Here is a 20,315-nt window from a genome sequence, read left to right as displayed (position 1 = left end):
ATTCCAAGGGGTCCTAGAAGACACTCCAGTCATACATGCTACTATGCGTAGCTCAGGGGAACAGGCAGTAAGAGGGCAGCCACAGAAGAGGCTGGTTGTATTTATTTTCAGAAGGAGACAAGATGGAAGAAGCAGGTTGTGGTGACTACTGCCCAATAAACACGACATGGTCCTTGCTTAGCCATGCATTTGTTCTGAGCAAATTGTCACATAGAATATCAGTGAGTCTAGTGGTGACCAGGTTCAAAGGATACACTATAACACCACAGTGACATACTGGAAATGTATCTCTAGTTCTTCCTTGACTGTAGCTATGGCCATTCACTACCTTAAAATATCACAATAATCCAACTGCATAGGTAGCAATGAATAGCCTAGTAAGAGCATCGGTGGAAGGGGAAGCCCTGGGTCCTGCCAAGACTGAACCCCCAGTGAACATGATTGTTGGGGGGAGGGCGGCAATGGGGGGAGGGTGGGGAGGGGAACACCCATAAACAAGGGGAGGGGGAGGGGCTAGGGAGATGTTGGCCCCGAAACCGGGAAAGGGAATAACACTCGAAATGTAAATAAGAAATACTCAAGTTAATAAAGATGAAAAAAAAAATCACAGCAAGTACCTTCTGTAAATATATGTCTAGTTCTTCCCTGAAGGGACCTATGGCCATTTACTTGGATGATTTATACTTTAAACTAAAGAGTTTCTGAATGTTTTTGAGACATAAAGTCTGAAAATAGATGTTCAGAGTTGGAAAGCTAAAGCCTCATTGTGACAAAATTAGGGAAATATTGGAGACAGAACAAAAACCAAAACCATGAGATTATAAAAAGCATCCCATTAAAATATCCTAGAAATAGAGTGGACAGGAAGAAAGGGAACAACAAAAAAAGAAGATAAAGAAAAGGTAAGATTGTCCACTAGTGAAAGAAAAACTATGTAAAAAAGTTAGAGAAATGTGTGAAGAAAAAAATTAAAAATCCAACAAACTAAAAATATTGCTTAATGCACAGATTGTAAAGGAGAGGAAGGAGGAGGAGAAGGAAGAGGCAGACAGAGAGAAATGGGAGGGAAGGAGAGGGAAAAGAGAAGCAGTGATAATATTGGCTCAACTTCTTTTTAGGTCCTTGAAACTGCCAGTCATGTGCAGGAGGGATCAGAGAAAGTTGTAGGCTATTTTTTTAAAATATTACCTGAGAAGTTTGTGCATGCATATGATATATATAAAATTTATACCCACCTCTTCCTCTTCTAATGCTTCCCATTTTCTGCCTTGAATTCATGAACTGTTTTATAATTATTATAAATATATATCATATATAGCAGGGTACATATAAAATGTGCACACATAGGTAGGGATAATAGATGATAGCCTATTAAGTTCAATTAGCATTACCCTTATTTTCATGTGGTTAGTGCTGATGACTTAGGATTGAGGTCTCTGTGGAGCTTTCTTTCCTGTCACATATGTTGGTATGAAGACTCTATTAGGACATTGTCAGATGTCCAGCAGAGCAGTCCTCTGTTTATTAACTGCTCTTCTTTGTCTCCAGGCGCCTTTACTGGCACTATTGCATTCTGTGAGCTGGATATTTGAGAGGCATATATAACTAAGACACAGGGAACGTGTATTTAGTCATCTGAGAGTTAGTAAGTATTTTAGAAATTTTTTATTATTATTTGTGTATACATGTACCCACCTATTTGTTCATATGTGTTCCACATATGTGCAGAGCCAGCAAAAGTCATACGAGGGTATTGGATCTCCTGGAACTAAGGTGCAGGAAATTGTGAGCTGCCCAACATGGATGCTGGGAACCAAACCTGGGTCTTTTGTAAGAACCTCTTAACTTTTGAGCCACCTCTCTAGCTCTAAGATGTACTAGCTACTAATCAGGCTGTGGGATGCATGCACTTATGGGTTCTCTGGCTCAAGAGTAATGAGCAGTGGATATTTTGATTCACCCATCCACTGACCTTACATCAGGGTCAAGAAACTTCCAAACTCTGCTCAATTGATGAAAGCCACTTTAGGGCATTGGGAGTTGAACTATTCATTTCACTGCCTGAGCCAAACCTTGTGATTTTCACTCATCAGCTTGTCTGACGTCTTGCTCTCAATAGCTGCCTCCTGGGGCTGTCTCTTGCCTTGGGGCTATGCCAGGCTATCTCCAAACCTCTTAAGATTTGGATGTGCTCTGTTTTCAGATAACAAGGGTAGCTCATTTTTTTAAAAAAATAAAGTAGAATTATATAATTTTTCTCCCCACCCTACCCATTAACCCCTCAGTTTCTCTCTCTCAAAATAATGTCCCTTTTATCTTTAGTTGTTATTGTTGTACACACACATGCACACATACAGTGTGTGTGTGTGTGTGTGTGTGTGTGTGTTTGTGTGTGCTTCAGTCTTCTGTTTGGCATCACTGAATTCAGTCAGTGTTTTGAAGGGGGAAATCTTCATAACCCTCTTTGCTTTTCCAGTTTTATCACAGCAGAGCTTTAAAATCAAGGAATCCCTTTGGTGGTTCTGTTCCCTACTAGTGGCTGCTGCCTATGCCTATCTTGATGCTTAACTCTTAGGCTATGCCAGCTTCCTTATCTCAGGGGTCCGCAGCAGATCCTCAATCCCTCTCTCCAAAGTTCTTTGAGCTGTTAGCTCTTCTTTCCTTGTTGCTTCTGGAGCAGTTTTGCAACCCAAGTATATGTTTTTAGAATTTGTCTGGATTGTTGTTTTTGGCACCATATCAGTCTCTCACCTTTGTGACAGCAGAAGGCAATTTAGATTCCTGTCTTGGAAAAAGTCTCTGACTGCTTTTCATCCAGTGCTCTCAAATGTGCTCTCTTCCATGCTGTCTGTCTTCCCAAGGCTTCCGAGTTTGGCTTCTTCCAAACCTTTTTCTTAGCTTGAATGTCTCCTTCTCAAGGAAGTCTCTGACTCCTGTTTAAAGCAGATTTCTATTCTTACCATTGACATGGTCTGATGTAACTGCAGCCATTTTGTACGTAGCCTCTATGTTACTCATAAGGTGAAATTAAGTTTTTTACATTTTAGGAGTTATTACTTTAACTGTCATATAAGCCAAGACGTTATGGTTGTATTACTTATGCTCTGTTATCTCAATGCTCTGAAATTCCCATGTTCACTACCTGTCCACTACCCTTCTTATTTCTCGAGGACCAATCAGCTTAAAGGTTAGCTGATAATACTTTGTTCTGGTTAGCCAAAATGTTGTACCACCCCCCTCCTTGCCTTTTTAACTTTTTAATCATTTTTTTCCCCTGCCCTGAGAAAAGACTGGTACCACAATTAGGCTTCTGAGTCCTTTTGCTTTTTTGAGATCCTGATTGATCAGCCTGAATCAAACATTCAATAAATTTTCATGCTATCTGAGATTGGTGTCTGAGTGGTCAGTGTGCAGCTAACCCCAACCCTAACAGTCACATTCTCTATCCCACCCAGCATTGTTTCTCTTTATAACATCGTTTGTAGGTTGTAATATACTATTAATAATCTTTAATTTACATTTTATCTCCTACAACAATCAAGATAAGCTAACACTTTTGACAATGGAAATTACGTGTTCTTAAGAATTTTTTTGATAAATTTTTATTGAATGAATAGATTTTGAAATGAATTAGTGAAATAATAAATAAATTAATAAATAAATAATAAATAAATAAATCACACTTCAATATATTGGAAAAATTTTGATTTATCAGTGGATGATCAAAATTTGTTTTCTATCTTAATATTTCTTTGTTTTAATCCAAGTCTATTAAATATACTTTTAGCACTTACCATGTAAAACTTTATGCAAAATTATTTTGAGATATACCAAGAACATTTTTATCAAAACTTCCTTTCCCTAATATATAACTCAATATAGTTCAAAAACTAGAAATAAGAAAGTACAAATACTCTATGGCACAACTTGCTTCAAAATATTCATAATATAGTATTTCTATGCTATTAGTGTTTCCCTCTGGAGCTTTAATACTTATATAGAATTTTGTTATATTGGTATAAACATGTATAATATAAACCAGTTTAGTATTTTTGCAGTTTAGTATTATCATTTTTATACTTTAAGTAGAGCAATATGAAATAATTGGGATAAACATTTACACATACCTATAATATTATACTTGTATTTAATATGTAAATACAATTTCCATATTGAAAGACATATGTAGGTTTAGCCCAAACAAGTCTCTTAGTCTGGAGTGATTTTGTTTCCAAGTAGTCTCCAAGTACTTCAACATTAGGTTTCATTATTTTCATCCATCTTCACAAGACTTCATCTCTGATGAGTTTTATAGTTGGCTTAGTGAGTCCTGACAGGGATGACTTAAATTTTCATGTTCCAAATGTGTTTTCAGTCTATTTGCTTCTCATAGTGGTTTAAATAAATATTTTAATTGTGTGTCTTAAAAAAAAAAAACTTCCTACCCCATTGCTATTGCCACTTATTTTAAGAGAAACAATGAGCAAAGCTTACAGTCTTCCTTCACAAATGGTGCTTAAGATTTGTCAAAATAAACTTATGTTTCTATTCTAAAATATTTTGCTCCTTTACTGTTTATAGGCTCAAATCATTGTTGTTCTAGGTACTGGGTTAAGACACTTCCAAACTGTTCTTAGCTCTCCTCATTCTTCAAAGTCTAAGAGACTTGTTTTAGTTTTCTTTTTGTATTGTGCGTTTCCATTGTCTGTGGCACTGTATTACCTTAGGACCATTAAAAACTAGCACATGTTGTATGCTTATCACATTATTCTCTCGCTTGTGCCTCACCCAGGCTTTCTAGTTCTGTTCTTTCTTCTTCTCACAGGGACTCCTTGTTCTCCTAATCAGTTCTGCTGCTACCTTTATGCCAAGTACAGACATAATTTTATTTATATATATAAAACCTAGGACTCACAAGTGAGACAAATCCAGTTGTATCTATTTTCTTGCAAACAAGCTAAATTCAATCTTGCTTTTGAGTGAAAACAATTCTGTAGTCTATAAGCCACATTCACCTTGTTCATTCCTTAGTCTTTGGATACCTAGGTTAGTTCATTAGTGATCTGTTGTGAGCAGGACTGGAAGAAACATCAGTGTGCAAGTATCTTTGTGACATACATGCTTGGAGAAATAACCAAGTGGTGCAACTGGGTCATTTGACAAGATCTGCCTTTAGTCATTTTGATACTACTCTACAGACTTCCATAGTCGCTGGGTTAGTGTACATTTTTAGTGGGTAATTTATAAGGGCTTTATGTGACTATAGTAGTGTGAACACGTGTTACTATTTGTTTTCCAAATGCTTGCCATTTTGACTGGGCTGAGATACACTCTCAACGTAGTTTTCCTTTGCTCCTCTCTGATGGCTAGTGAACTTGAGCATTTTCCGTATGTTTATTATTTGTATGTATTCATCTTTTAAGTACTGTTTTGTCATTAGCCTATTTATTTATCGAGTTGTTGGATTTCTTGTTTAAAATTTTGAGCCCTCGTTGTGTTCTAGATATCGACCCTTTGTTAAAGGCTTGGCAAAGATTTTCTCTGATTTTATAGATTGAAATGAGCTGTTTTAGAATTCTAGAGAGGCCACTATGGTGCTTGGAAAAGTTATCTCATATATTTAGCTAGAAATTTGGAGATTTTCCATGTTATATTTAACATATGGCTCAACATGCAGAACTTTTGAGAAAAGTATGTTTTTTACCATGACATGGTAATACATGCTGCTATGCATGTACCATATAATGCCATTAATGCACATATTTTATTGGCAATTTTCCCAGCAAATATTCAGTAAAAGAAGCATTTAGCCAGTGGGTTGTGTTGTAGGAGCAGGATCTTCCTGTCCTTCCCTTCAGCTTCCCATCCCATCTCTTTATACTTTGATAGAACAATCATGTATGTAGACATGAGCAGTGGCTCAGGAGCTCCAGTGGTTCAGATCTGAGGATGCCACCTGCTAATATCTGTCACTCTTGGGTGAAGTTAAATGAGGGCTCCCAGGGGAGGATGAGCGTCCCCTGTCTTGATCAGCCTATAACCAGAGAGTGTGATCCTCTGTGGTCACTAAGCAGGTAGTCTTGCTTGTTGCTTTGCACAATGCTAACCCCTGGCAATTTAGGACAGAAATCAATTATGGTTTTACTGGCATCTCCAGCTTTTTTTTTCCTGAATGTCTAACCTGGCCAATCATGAATACCTGCAGTGTCCCCCAAAAATTTCTAGTTGTGGATCAATCTCAGTTATAAAAAACAAATTCCAAAGCTTAGATAAAACAGTAACATAGAGCCATAATGGGCCCACGAAAGAAACATGAATGTCTGTTGTTCAGAAAAAAACGATTTGCCAAGCTGTATTTACTTTGTATCCATGACAGACACAGAAGGGTCAGAGCACAGTGCTAGAGGACCTGAAAGCAGGGACATGGCTGTGGCCATGTGAGAGCTGCAGCTATGATTTTGCTTTGAAGAATGTAGGGTTGTCTTTGAGCATTCCTAGACTGTGTGGATCGAGGCATGATCTATAACACCTCTGTAAGTATGTATTAGTTAGTGATACTCTCTGGAGGTATGATAATGTGAAGTGTTCAGCTTCAGATGCGTCTAAGATAATAACAAATTATCCATATAGAATTTACTCACTGTCAAGATCGTCATATATAGAAATGGACATAGTACCTGACAATGGGGAGTGCTTGATGAATGATTCTGCTGTTTTGTTTTTAGCACATATTGATACCAGTCCTTTTGTTTTGAAAATTTTCTGCCTTGGTGAGGCCTTCTTTATCTTCATGGACTTATTCTAAGAGCCCACTTGTTCGTCTTAGGATTGTTGAGTTTTCTTCCCTCAAGCTAGACTCCTCTCTTAGGCAAAGAGTTAGCTGTCTAATTGAAAATTACAATCATCTTATTTCCTGTTCTAGTGTAGTCAAAGGCTGCTTTCACAAAGTTGACAGTCTGGAGATTCAGTTAAAAACAAGAATTCCTGAGTTCTGTGTTAAGAGGTTCAGATTCAGTAGAGTTCTAATAATAGCAAAGGATATTCTTACCTTCGTATGCCCTTGGACTATTAGTGTTTAGTTTTCACAAGTTTAAGACCATGGAAAATATTTATCCTAAAGTACAGCTAGGTTTAATTTATATTAATCCATGCAAAGTTTGCTATATGCCTATCTTGTAGTAAATGGCAAACATATCGTTACTATTGTTTAAATAATACCTCATGTAGCGATGCCTGTGAGGAATACATTTTTGCTGGTTTACATGGGTCCTGATCCTGTCACAGTGGACGGACGTAAACTTTATTAATAATTATAGCGCTTGGTTCAGCTTTTTGTTCAAAGTGGTAGTTTATTGATTTAAATTGTTTTGATTAAATTGCATCAATTAAGTGGGAAATGCTACCTCCTTATCTTTTGGGGAACCATAGAGAAGTATGTAGAGTTTATGTGGCACAGGAGTAATTAAGGTTATTTTGCCACAGATGATCTTGCTTCCCCTTTCGGAGAAATGCTAACTGGAATTATAAATTGCATACCTCTACCTTCACACATTTGTTATAGCAGTCTCATCATCACCTTTGTCTGTCACTTCCTTTTTCTAATTTTCCTCTATTCTTTAGTGATATCAAACAATAAACATTACGGAGCTACTGAGTGGGGCTGAAACAGTTCTTCTAAGCAGTGGGTATGAATGTCTGTGATTTCTGAATCTAAAGCTCAAGACACAGTTAGCCAATACGATTAACAATGCTAGAGGACGAGGGCATGGCATTGATTAAGGTTTATTTTATTATTTTAAACTGTGTGTTTGCTTCGATCCCTCAAGGCTGGAGTTACAGATGATTGGGAGATGTTTGATGTGGGAACCACGCTCAGGACTTCCGAAAGAACAGGGCATGCTCTTAACCACTCAGCCATCTCTCCAGCACAGACATGAATTTTAAAGTAGTAAATTTTCAGAAAAAAAAAAAGGTATTGGCAGCTTGTGATCTGACTATATTAGTACAAGCTACAGAAGGGAATAGAGGTTTTAGCGTGGGTGGGGAGGAGATGGATAAGGGATGGAGTCTGGACTGGGGCCAATGTTTATGGATTCAGAGCAGGCGGGCAGCTTGAGTTGTGATATAAATTGCTCGCCCTTCATTTTTTTTTTTTTTTTTTTTTGGTTCTTTTTTTCGGAGCTGGGGACCGGAACCCAGGGCCTTGCGCTTCCTAGGTAAGCGCTCTACCACTGAGCTAAATCCCCAGCCCCTCGCCCTTCATTTTATTGATTGGTTTTTTATTGCGTTCTTATTCAGGAGTTGCAGGTTATTTGATCACACTGTAAAACCTGATATTGTGCTACTTCTTGAAAATCCCCGTTTCTAGTTGAGGTGTGGCTCAGCCCTTAGCACCCACCTTTAATCTCTATGGCACTTAATTCCAAACAATAAGGGCAATGCTAGTCTGTAGAAGGAAGCACCAGTGTTTGGAAATGATGCCTCATTGAGTGGCAGACAAAGTAATGAATCAGAGAACGATTTGATACAATAGGATACGCCCAACTCTCACAGGAAAAGAGAGGAAAGGGAAGCTGCTTAAGGGGCGGTGCAGAGAGAGGAGGCCGTTTCACAGGGACAGCGATAGAGACAGGCTGTAGAGAGAGAACGAGCTCCACACAGATGAAGACAGAACGAGTCAGAGAATCAGGAGTCAGAAAATTAGAACACATTGCCAGAGTTAGTTTGAGGCCAAGCAGGGCAATTCAGTCAGAGGCCGAGAGAGAAGCCAGATTGAATCAGTCAGCTTAGAGAGGATTTTTGAGCCTGAACAGCTCAGAAAGAACTAGAAAGGGTGAGCTCATTCAGCAGTAAGTCTCAAAGACTGAAAGCATTCTAGGCCTAGATTAGATTTTAAGGAGGCTAGAAGCTTCCAGGACAAGTCCTAGGCTAGCAGGTGGAGGCAGTGAGACTCTGAGCCCACAATTATTCCAGGTGAAAACAAATACGTTTATATTCAGGTTCTATATTAGTAGGTCTGGGGTGGCACGTTGGAAGCAATATACTTTAAAAGATTTCCAAATGATTTTCATGATCACCGGACTTGGGAAGTGTAGTGACATGGGTAACTATCTGCCCCTATGGTGAAGGCTTGGTCCCTGCTTTGGGTATGGCTAGGAGGTAGTGGAAACTTTTAAGACATGTGCTTAATGGGTTCTTCAGAAGATGCCTCCAAGGGAGACTGTGGCTTTGTCCCTTTTCTTGTAGTTCTTAGCTATGGAGTAAGCATACATATTTTTGTGTTTTTTAAATAAAATATATAACATATTGAGCATACCATCCCTTCATACTTGTCTTGCTTTTAAATCTCCATATACCAGTTTTCACAAGCTCAAAAACAACAAGCCAGCCAGGTGTGGCTTGCAATCTCCAGGAAAGCCAAAATGAAAATTTTCTGTGTATCCACTATTTCAGTTATTTGTTAACGTGACAGAAAGCTTTTTAATATAGGGTCATTGCCAGATCTTTATTGTGTTTACAATGTGTCATTTTTTTCTAAGGCAGTGTTAATCTTAATTCAAGCCCCTTCATTTGCCGAGAGGGTGGTGAGAAGTTTGAAGCTTGGTTGTGCCTATTGCACTGTGGTACTCGGATTAAGGCAATCAATGTCACCCCTCTCTGTGACTGTGGTCACACCCCTAACTAACTAGTTAGCACCCAGGCTGCTTCGTTCTCACATGGCCTTGCCTTTTCATCAGTTGGTGGAGGAGAGGAACACTTTACTGAAACAAGACTGATGAGTATATCCTGTTATTTTAACCCAAGGCTCAGACAATGAAGATTTATGTTTCATTTTTTTCTGCTTTAAACTTCTGACTGCTGTGCTTTCCTCTATGGAGTGACAATAAAAAATAATGCATAATAAAATTGATATAAGACAGAGAGGGGTCGTCCTTCCAGTACTATTTTGAGGATTCTTGGAGCTGTGGTCTCATCTCACATCAAGGGACCAATGCAGCCAAGCTTTCAGAATAGCTTTAGTTTCGCAAGGAATGACTTTGGTCATTTCTGCCTCTGAAATGGCTCATAATTAATTAAAAACTTTCCAAGATCCATAATCTATCGCAATGGAGGATGTTTTCAGTAAACAGAAACTGCCCCAAGCTCACCTTTTCTGTCTCTAGAACCTGTTTCATGGCAAAAGAAACTGCAGAGGTGATCAAAGTTTGAAAAACTATCCTGGATTCTCTGGCCAGATCTTGTACAGCTACACAGGTTCTGGTGAGACAAATTTAAAACAAAAACAAAAAACAGTAGAGTAGATGGATGTATGACAGATGGTAAGGTTGGACAAAGAAAGAGACTCATGAATCAAGAAATGGAGATGGTGTCTGAATGGGAGTGACCAAGAGCAAAGTGTCTATTCTCTGGAGATTCTACAAAGAATGAATTTGTTGTTGGCAACTAGCTTTTAGCCCAACAAGAAACACTTTGGTCCTTAACCAAACCAAAAGTAATAAAAGGTGGGTTGCTATGAGCTGCTTTGTTACTGCAGTAATAGAAATCCAGTGCACCGTATGAAAAGTGAAGGCCAATCAGAATTTTATTAGTTTATTAGTGCTAATGAGATGCACATCTTGGGATGATGAACGTTTGCTTTCAGGAGCCGAGGCCTGGCGGGCCACCTTCCTTCCTTGCCCTCCCTTCAGTTGTCCATGGTCCATTGAAGGCACGTTTGATGATTATTGGTTTGAGTTGACCTCAAATTGACAGAAGATGCTTCCCTCCCCCATCCAGTTCAGACTCAGCCCTTTTTTGTTCCTGTTCAATAGTCTTTTTGGGAAAATAAAGTAAACAGTATAAAACACAGGCGTTCTTTGAAACAAAAAGCAAAATGTCAAAGCAATATGGAAAATGACATTTCCAGCTGTGTGTAAGATGGCGTATAGATCATGAGAAGTCAGCGACTCATACAGGAAACAGCCTCATAGCTTTGCTGTCAACCTGTCCACTCAGGATCCCAAAAGTTAGGCTTGTGCACATTTGGGCTGTGTTCCTCAGTGTTCAGTGTAGTGCCAGCAGCCAGAAGTACAGTCAAAGAACGCAAAACATTTTTCCTTTTATTGAAATCATACTTTTTCTCACATGATATATCCTGATTATGGTTTTCCTCCCTCTATTCCTCCAAGTTGTTCCCCTCCTCCTCTCTGGATCTACCACTTTTTGTATCTCATCAGAAATCAAACAGATTTCTTGGGGAATATATGCTCTGCTCTGCTCTGCTCTGATGATAGAACAAAAATTTACACATTGGAAAACTAGAAAGTAAACAGATAAGACACCAAGAAAAGTCACAGGAAACAGATAAAAGTGCAGAGATCTCCTAAAACTGGAAATCATCCCACATACTCAAAGGACCTGTAAGGTTAAAACGAGAGAAAAAATTAATATATATATATATATACACATATACACACACATATATATATACACACACATATATATACACACATATATATACACACACATATATATACACACATACACACACACACACACACACACACACACACACACACACACACACACATATATATATGTAAAGCTTTAAAAGAGCCAGACACAGCATTATGAGGCTAGGAACCTCCAAAGACGTTGAGTTCATTTTCTGTTGGCCATCTATAGCTGGACATACAGCCCACCCTTAAGAGTAGTTATTTTCTCCAGGGACTAAGCCACTACCCAAAGACTATACATGGACTGACCCTGGGCTCCAACCTCATAGGTAGCAATGAATATTCTAGTAAGAGCACCAGTGGAAGGGGAAGCCCTTGGTCCTGCCAAGACTGAACCCCCAGTGAACGGGATTGTTGGGGGGAGGGTGGTAGTGGGGGGGAGGGTAGGGAGGAGAAGCCCATATAGAAAGGGAGGGGGAGGGGTGAGGGGGATGTCTGCCCCGAAACCGGGATAGGGAATAACAATCGAAATGTAAATAAGAAATACTCAAGTTAATAAAGATGGAAAAAATATTTCTCTGAAGAAATGTATCAGTGTTTATTATCTATAGCACTGAAAACCTCTAAAAATCATCAAAATATCTCATGATAATCGACATGTAATAAAATATAAAGATTGTATTTTTTTCTGCTGATGATAAATAATAATATATGCATATTATTGCCCAATGATCTGGTATTTTATGTATTTTTAGATATCAAAGATCTCTACTTGGCATGTGAAAAATGATAAAAAGCTCTCATCTGGACATGTGTGAATTTTAAGCAAAAAGATGGAAAAATAAAGTATACATGATGGCTTAAATGAAAAAAAAAAAGAGTAGTTATTTTCCCAGTGAGATTCCTTTGGAGAAAATTAAATTTTCATTTGCAAGTGTTTCTTAACTGGAGACAGTTTCTGCGCTAGGGATAAGGGCTTGTGTCCATTTCTCCTCTCAGTTAAAGGACTCCATCTGGATCCGTGCAGTTCCTGTGCTGCTTCCTTAGTCTCCGAGACTTTATATGAACAGAGATCCTGTTGATTAGAGCTATGGTGTCCTCCAGTCCCTATGGTTCTTACACTCTTTCTGCCTCCTCTTCTATGGGGCTTCCTGAGCCCTAATGGGAGGGATCTGATGGAGACATCTCATTTCGGGCTGAGGATTCCAGGTCTTACACTACCCAGTTCATTGGTTGCCTATCAACCTCTACATAATCATATAAACAGGTGCTGTGATCTAGAGCTGTGATTGGGTCTTGCAGCCGCAAAGCCATTTTTTCCCCCAGAAAGAAAGTACATGTTAAACCGCATCCTTATATTCTGTATAAAAACACAGTATCCTTGTGATTCTTATCTGTTACTCTGAGATAAAAAAAATCTTATTTTACTCAGATTATGTTCTTTTTAGAATGATAGTAATGCTTAAAAGGTAGAATTAGGCAGTCTATACCATCTGGCTTAACAGAAATTGGATATTGGTTCAGGTTGTTAGTTATGATTTTCCACAGATATGGCATTCTATGCATGCTGTGGTGGAAAACTCATAGATTCTTTTTAACTTACTACTAGATACTTTCTAACTTGCAAAAAAATTTCCAAAATAATTCAAATAGCTCTGTATAGGATGGATTCAGATTCACCAGTTCTCTCTCTCTGTGTGTGTGTGTGTGTGTGTGTGTGTGTGTGTGTGTGTATAGAAACACATACATACCTTTTGTATTTTGTAAATATATATATTATATATGCCCTCTGAGCCACTCCAGTATGAGATTGGCATTCTATTCCCTTTATTTATATGTGTTGACTGCATTGTATGAATCCTAAAACTAGAAATATTCCTTACAGAACTATCTTTGGTTGTCTATTGTTATACAGCAAGCCAATTTAAGCTCACTGTATAAAACAACAGCTACTCTGTACTTCTTGTGAGTTCTCTCAATCAGGAATTTGGAATAAAGACACTGAAGTGAGCTGCACGTCTACCTAGAGAAAGATGTCAACATCAGATATGTCAAACAACTGGAATTTATGAATCTTTGGGGTCTTCTCCCTTCAAATAGTTGATGTCTGGACGAAGACGTGGGCTAAATCTTGCCTTTATGTCAGAGCATGTACCTTCTCCACATATCTTTGCTTTCTCTTGGTATAGATGCCTCAGTATCATTGGGTTCATAGGGCACCAAGCACAAGCTTTTATGTGAATAAGCAAGAACTTCAGTCTATTATTATTATTATTATTATTATTATTAATTGACAGCCTCTGAATATTAATTACTTGTCACATGTAACTAACAGTCATTTTAAGAACAAAGTGTGTGCTACTAATAACACAATTACTTCTGAATGAAGGTATCTTTGAATATAAGTAAGTATGGATGAAGAGTATCCACTGCAGCATCCAGGTAGCTCAAACGAAGAACCTTGGGGGGTTATTTGGGATTTGGCAACCTCCCAAATCATATATGCAGAAAATCAGTAAAAAGAAGATTTGAACACTTACAGTAGTAGGTGAATCTAGACTGGCAACGTCATCATTAATCAACTCAGTATTCCTCACAGATTTGAATTCTCCAGAATATCTAGGGCCTTCTTTTTTTTAAATAAGATTTATTTATTATATATAAGTTAACAGATGGTTGCAAGCCATCATGTGGTTGCTGGGATTTGAACTCAGGACCTTTGGAATAGCAGTCAGTGTTCTTAACCACAGAGCCATCTCTCCAGCACCTATTTAGGGCCTTCTTAAAGAATCAAAAAGACTGTGGATGCTCAACAATCCAATTTTAGTCCAGGAATGCAGTGTTCAGTTGCTGCTGCTGCTAGTTAATACACCAGGATTTGGAGATGTAGTGGGTAATAGTAGTTGCTGGCAGCCTGTTATTGATTACATTGATAGTATATTGGAGGATCAGGTAAATGCAGAATCTTGAGTGAACAGGTGTCAGTTGCTTGATAACATAAGTATAATTTGTTTATATTTCATTGTTCCTCAAGACATGAACTTCAACCATTGGGTATTGAGTTTGTGAAACTCTTACATGAATAAGTGTGTACCATCCCATTAATTGTCAAAGCAGACACACACCAGAGGAAGGCCAGCATCTTAAAAGTCAGATATACAAGAAATCCAAGAACATAAAATTAAAATATATGAATTTACATAAGTGGATGATGAAGAAGAGAATGAGCTGGTTAAGAAGATAAAGGACCATTTACCTTTTGCTGCATTTGGAAGTAATACTGTCATTGAAATTGATGCCAAATGAGTCAGAGGAGGGTTATCCTTGGGGTATGGCTAAAGTTGAAAATGGTAAACATTTGGATTTTATAGTTCCAATAAATATGTTGGTTAGAACACACGTGCAGAACTTGAAATATGTTACTAATGATGTATACTGTGAGAACTACAGAAGCAGAAAATTAACAGCAGTGACTTATAGTGTAGTAGATAAAACGAGAATAAAGGGCAATTGACTAAGAGCCCTTTGACACAGATGGGAGAATCAAGAAAAGGCCATGTAGCCAAGGGAAACAGATATGGAACAGGTGTCTGAGATGAAGCTCAAGAAAAAATTGAAAAACTGAAGGACTGAAGGAGCAGAGCTCCAGCAGCACCATGAGCAAATGAACAAGATTTTAGAAGTACGTCACAAAACATTAGAGGGAAAATGTTGTAAGTCTGAACAAGAGAAAGCAAACTGGGAAGCTCAACAACGTATTTTAGACCAACAGAACTCTTTAAGAACCTTGAAAAAGAACAAGGAGAAAGGCAAGGTCTTTGAACTCTATTGAGCACCAGTTACATATTAGCTACCAATATACCAACTTGGACATTAGTGTTTATTGGATTTATTTGACCATAATGATAGATTTCATAGTCTGACAGAAATGATTTTTTTGTTGTTTTTGAAGAAGATTAAAATGCTTCAATTGTATAGGATATATATGTATATGTATATGTATATTATAAATTAGTACCTTTTTAGCCAGAATCTCATCACTGTTTTATTTTGTAGTACCATTTAATTTAGATAGTTCCCATATATTGACCCTGCTAAAATAGAATATAGCATCTTTTATATGGGAGGAACCAATGAGGAATCTTTTTTTTAATTCCCCTTTTACTCTTTGTGGTAAGTAACAGAAGAAGAAATGCACTTGTAGATCATTTCTGGGCAAATTGAGAAGCTAATAACCAATACATTCCTATCTACACTCAGTGGGTATCAGGCCTCTGGAAGAGAAAAAGTCACCATTCTACATTTAGCTATATCCATTTGCTGCACTCCTGTGTTCTTTGTATTGTTAACAAAATTTACATACCAATGTGTATGATGAAACAGAAAAAAATAATCGATAAGTAAATAATCGATTAGTCACTATAAAAAGAATGAGAAAACTCTTCTTAGAAATCATCAAGATGTAGCCCCTCACCTATTAGGGACTTGCATCACACACACTTGTCTAAGCCATATATATGGGCAGGAAGGTGGGACCTTGTTCACTAACTTGAACCAATTGAAACTCACTCATTGAGTCTAAAACAGAGGTTAGTAAGGGTCTCTCCTTAAATGTTTGATTTTAGATGGAGGAATGAATGGGTTCGAGGGACGACAGGGAACTAAATACTACCTCCTACTGCAGATACGTTAGTTTTTAAGTTCTACCGCACCGACACAAAGACTTCATGTCTATGGTGCAGTGAATGAGTTCTAGAGTTCTTTAGAGTTCAGTTTGATAAGTAATCAGTATAAAATACGCTTAGGGAATGATTTGGCAATCAAAATATAAAGCAGATTTAATTAACTTTACAGTGCTTAGAAAAACAATAAACATTTCTAAGATTGATAATAATATTCAATCTAATAGTGTCCAAGGAAAGTATTCAAATTTTTACATTTTTTTCAGTTCTATCTGGTAAATTCTCAATTAAAGGATTTATTTCATCTTTTTAATTCTCCTAATTAATTTCTCTATGAATTGATAGAAAACATATATCTTAAAATGAAATACCATATTTTCTCTATCGTATTTCCAATTAATTTCTCTATTCTCTCCTGAGTACACTAGTGATTGTAGGCCATGTTAGGAAGCCATGTTTTTCATTCTGAACGAGGCCAGGGAAGAGAAGTTATTCTAGAGCACGATTTGGGGATGTGATCACCCAAATCACCGTTTTATGGCCTCCTACCATTTGCTAAACTCACAGCTAATATCTCACAGGTGAGTGAGATGAAGACATAACAAACTATCCCATTTCAGCAGCTGAAAACAAACTGTTGTTGGTCACTGCAACTCTTCCGTTTGTTTGTTTATTGTTTTAGTTTGTTGTATTTTCTTTTGCTCATTCCACATACCCACAGAAATTCAACAGGGGCTCATGTTAGTGACCAAGGGGCATCTGCCACCTCAACATAAAACAGATGTAGAACTATGGGTGAATCTTCTTGTTAACTCTGTCCAGTTGCATTACAGCACACACACACACACACACACACACACACACACACACACACACACACACACACACACACACACTCTTTACAGTTCAGAAGAGTGAACTGTTTTTTTATCTTACTATTATTGCTTTTCCTGCAGGAATTGGATGTCAGATAGGTTTATTTGAGCTTAAACAGCAACTCAGAATTTGTTATCAATGTTAAGGGTGTAGGGTTAAGTTTTGTGTGTACATTGTATATCTGTTTATGACTCTCTCTGTCTCTGTCTCTCTCTCTCTGTGTATCTCTCTCTGCGTCTCTCTCTCTCTCTCTCTCTCTCTCTCTCTCTCTCTCTGTGTGTGTGTGTGTGTGTAAATGCACGTATATACATGTGCACATATATCTGTGTGAAAGCTGGAGGCAGACAATGGATGTCTTCCTTTGTTGCTCTCCATGAGGGTCTCTCACTGAATCTGGAGCTCACTGGTTTGGTCAGAATGACTAGCTACAAGTTCCAGAAATCCTTCTGTCTGGATTACAGATGTGAGTCCCACCATAGTTGGCTTCTTTATGTGAGTGCTAAGGATCCAAATTCAGGAACTCACGTTTGAGTGGCACGCACCTTGAAGGCTGAGCAATCTCCTCAGCTCCCGGGCTTAGTTTCTTTTTAAATATTTAATTTGTTTACTTATCCATTTTACATCTCACTTACTGCCCTCGTGCTGGTCACCTCCTCCCACAATCATCCTCCCATCCCTTCCTCTCCTTCTCTGAGTGGGTGAGGGCCCCTGTGGTATCCCTTCACCCTGGCACTTCAAGTCTTTGAAAGGCTAGGAGCTTCCTCTCTCACTGAGGCTGGACAAGGCAGCCCAGTTAGAAGAACATGCCCCATGTACAGGTAACAGCTTTTGGGATATCTGCCCATCCAATCCCTGTCACTCCAATTGTTCATGGCTCACATGTAGATCAAGCTGCACATCTGCTACATATGAGTGGGGAAGCCTAGAGCCAGTCTATATATGTTCTTTGGTTGGTGGTTCAGACCCTGAGAGCCTCACCGGTCCAGGTTAGTTGGCTCTATTGGTCTGCTTGTGGAGTTCCTATTCCTTTTGGGACCTAAAATCTTTTGTCCTATTTTTCCATAAGAGTCCCAAGCCCCCTCCACTGTTGGGCTGTGGGTGTCTGTATCTGTCTGAGTCAGCTGCTGCGTGGAGCCTTTCAGAGGACAGCTATGCTAGACTCCTGTCTGCAAGCATAACAGAGTGTCACTAGTAGTGTCAAGGATTGATACTTGCCCATGGGATGAGTCTTAAGTTGGGCTGGTTATTTGTTGGCCACTCCCTCAGTCTCTGCTCCATCCCCTATCCCTGCATTTCTTGTAGACAGGATACATTTGGGGTCCAAAGTTTTGTGGGTGGGTTGGTGTCCCTATGGCTCCATTGGAGTTCCTGCCTGGCTATAGATGGTGGCCTCTTCAGGTTCCATATCCCCTGTGAGTCACGGCTAAGGACACCCCCATTGATTCTTGGGAGCCTCCCTTAGCCTAGGTTTCTCTCTTTCTGGAGATGTCCCCTACTTCCCTACCCCTGTCAGTTGTAGATTTCCATTCATTCTCATGGATAATTGGCCATCCCTGCTGTCCCATCCTGTAACCCCCACCCCACCCCCTTCCCTATCTCCTTTCCCACCTAGGTCCTCCCTTCTATCTGCCTCTTATGACTGTTTTATTCCTCTTCTAAGTGAGATTCAAGCATCCTTGCTTGTGCCTTTTTTCTTGTTTAGCTTCTTTGGGTCTGTGTAGTATAGCACAGGTATTCTGTATTATATGACTAATATCCACTTTTAAGTCAATACACTATCATGCATGTCCTTTTCAGACCGAGTTACATCACTCAAGAAGATAGTCTCAAGATCCATCCATTTACCTGCAACATTCATGATGCCGTTGTTTTTAATAGCCTAATAATATTCCATTGTACAGATGTATCACATTTTCTTTATCAGTTTTTCAGTTGGAGGACATCTAGGTGGTTCCAAGTTTCTGGATATTATGAATAAAGCTGTTATTGACATAGTTAAGCAGGTGTCCTTGTGGGAAGTTGGAGCATCTTTTGGGTATATGTCCAACAGTATACCTGAGTCTTGAGGTAGATCTATTCTGAGTTTTCAGAGAAACTGCCAAGTTGATTTCCAAAGTGGTTGTACAAGTTTACACTCTCACCAGCAATGAAGGCGTGTTCCCCTTGTTCCACATCCTTACCAGCATGTGCTATCTCTTGAGTTTTTGACCTAAGCCATACTGATGTATGTAAGATGGAGCCCCCAAGTTGTTTTGATTTACATTTTCCTGATAATTAAGGACTTGAGCATTTCTTTAAGTGCTTCTCTGTTGAGAATTCTGTTTAGCTCTGTGTCCCATTTTTAATTGTGCTATTTGGGTTGTTGGTGTCCAACTTCTTGAGTCTAGGTTTGATTTTTTTATTCAACTGTTTAGTGCACAATTTTTTATTTCTTTATGACATTATTTGTATCTATAACATTCTACAGTCACTCACTGCTGCCTACTATATACTGGTCTCTGTATATCCTCGGGATCTCTACGTTAACTGCCAAATTCATCTTTGATATGTGTATGATCACAAACTTAACTTTTGTGACTTGTAAGGGATTTAGGATTTGCATGGAAATAATGAATGATTCAAGTGAGTCTCACAAGTTTGGCTAAAAATGGCCAAACATCTTTCACATGAGTATATCCAGACCAAGGAGGTATTTACTATCCAAGCTATCAGTCTATGTACACAGCAGAATTAACAATTTATTATTACAAAGAAGGCAAAAATGAATCTTCAGATCAAGTTTAAAAAGGTTTGCTATTTAGATAAAATCTAGAAGAAAAAAGTTTAGACTACACAAGCAAAGAGGCAAACAATACTCACTCTACCTTTTAGCAACACTTGTTTTCCTGCCATTATTCTTCTAGGCATGATTTTATTTTATTTTTGGTTTATTTGAGGAAAGGCCTTACGGCATCCAGTTTGGTCTCCAACTTACTGTATAACCAAGGCTGATCTCGAACCTCTAACTCTTTTGCCTCCATCTCCCAAGTGATGGAGTTACAGGTATGTACCACAGTGCCTGTTTGAAAGTCATTTATATACATAGCGAAATTTCACCTTATGGTTTTTAAGTTTTTATTAAAAGTGTTCATTAAAAAAGATATTCATGACCTCAGGCTGTGCTATCATCTGGCGTGACAATAATTTATTATTGGATATTTAAGATCTGTCATAGTTTGCTATTATAAATAATGTGGTGATAAACATCCTGCATATAAATCTCTGAATGACTTTCTGTGTACCATCTGTCCCCCGGAGCCCCTTGATTGGTGACATCTACCTT

The 20,315-nt window shown here is 38.5% G+C and overlaps 1 pseudogene; it reads left to right on the top strand.

Annotated features, from left to right (window-relative positions):
* Positions 1-13,850: 13,850 nt before the first annotated feature.
* On the top strand, positions 13,851-15,267 carry Septin7-ps2 (septin 7, pseudogene 2; annotated as a pseudogene).
* Positions 15,268-20,315: the final 5,048 nt, after the last annotated feature.

This window comes from Rattus norvegicus, chromosome 2, assembly GCF_021556685.1.
Source record: "Rattus norvegicus strain SHRSP/BbbUtx chromosome 2, alternate assembly SHRSP_T2T, whole genome shotgun sequence".
NCBI lineage: Eukaryota > Metazoa > Chordata > Mammalia > Rodentia > Muridae > Rattus > Rattus norvegicus.
Note: the sequence above shows the minus strand (reverse complement) of the source record. Positions and strands in the feature narration are given on the sequence as shown.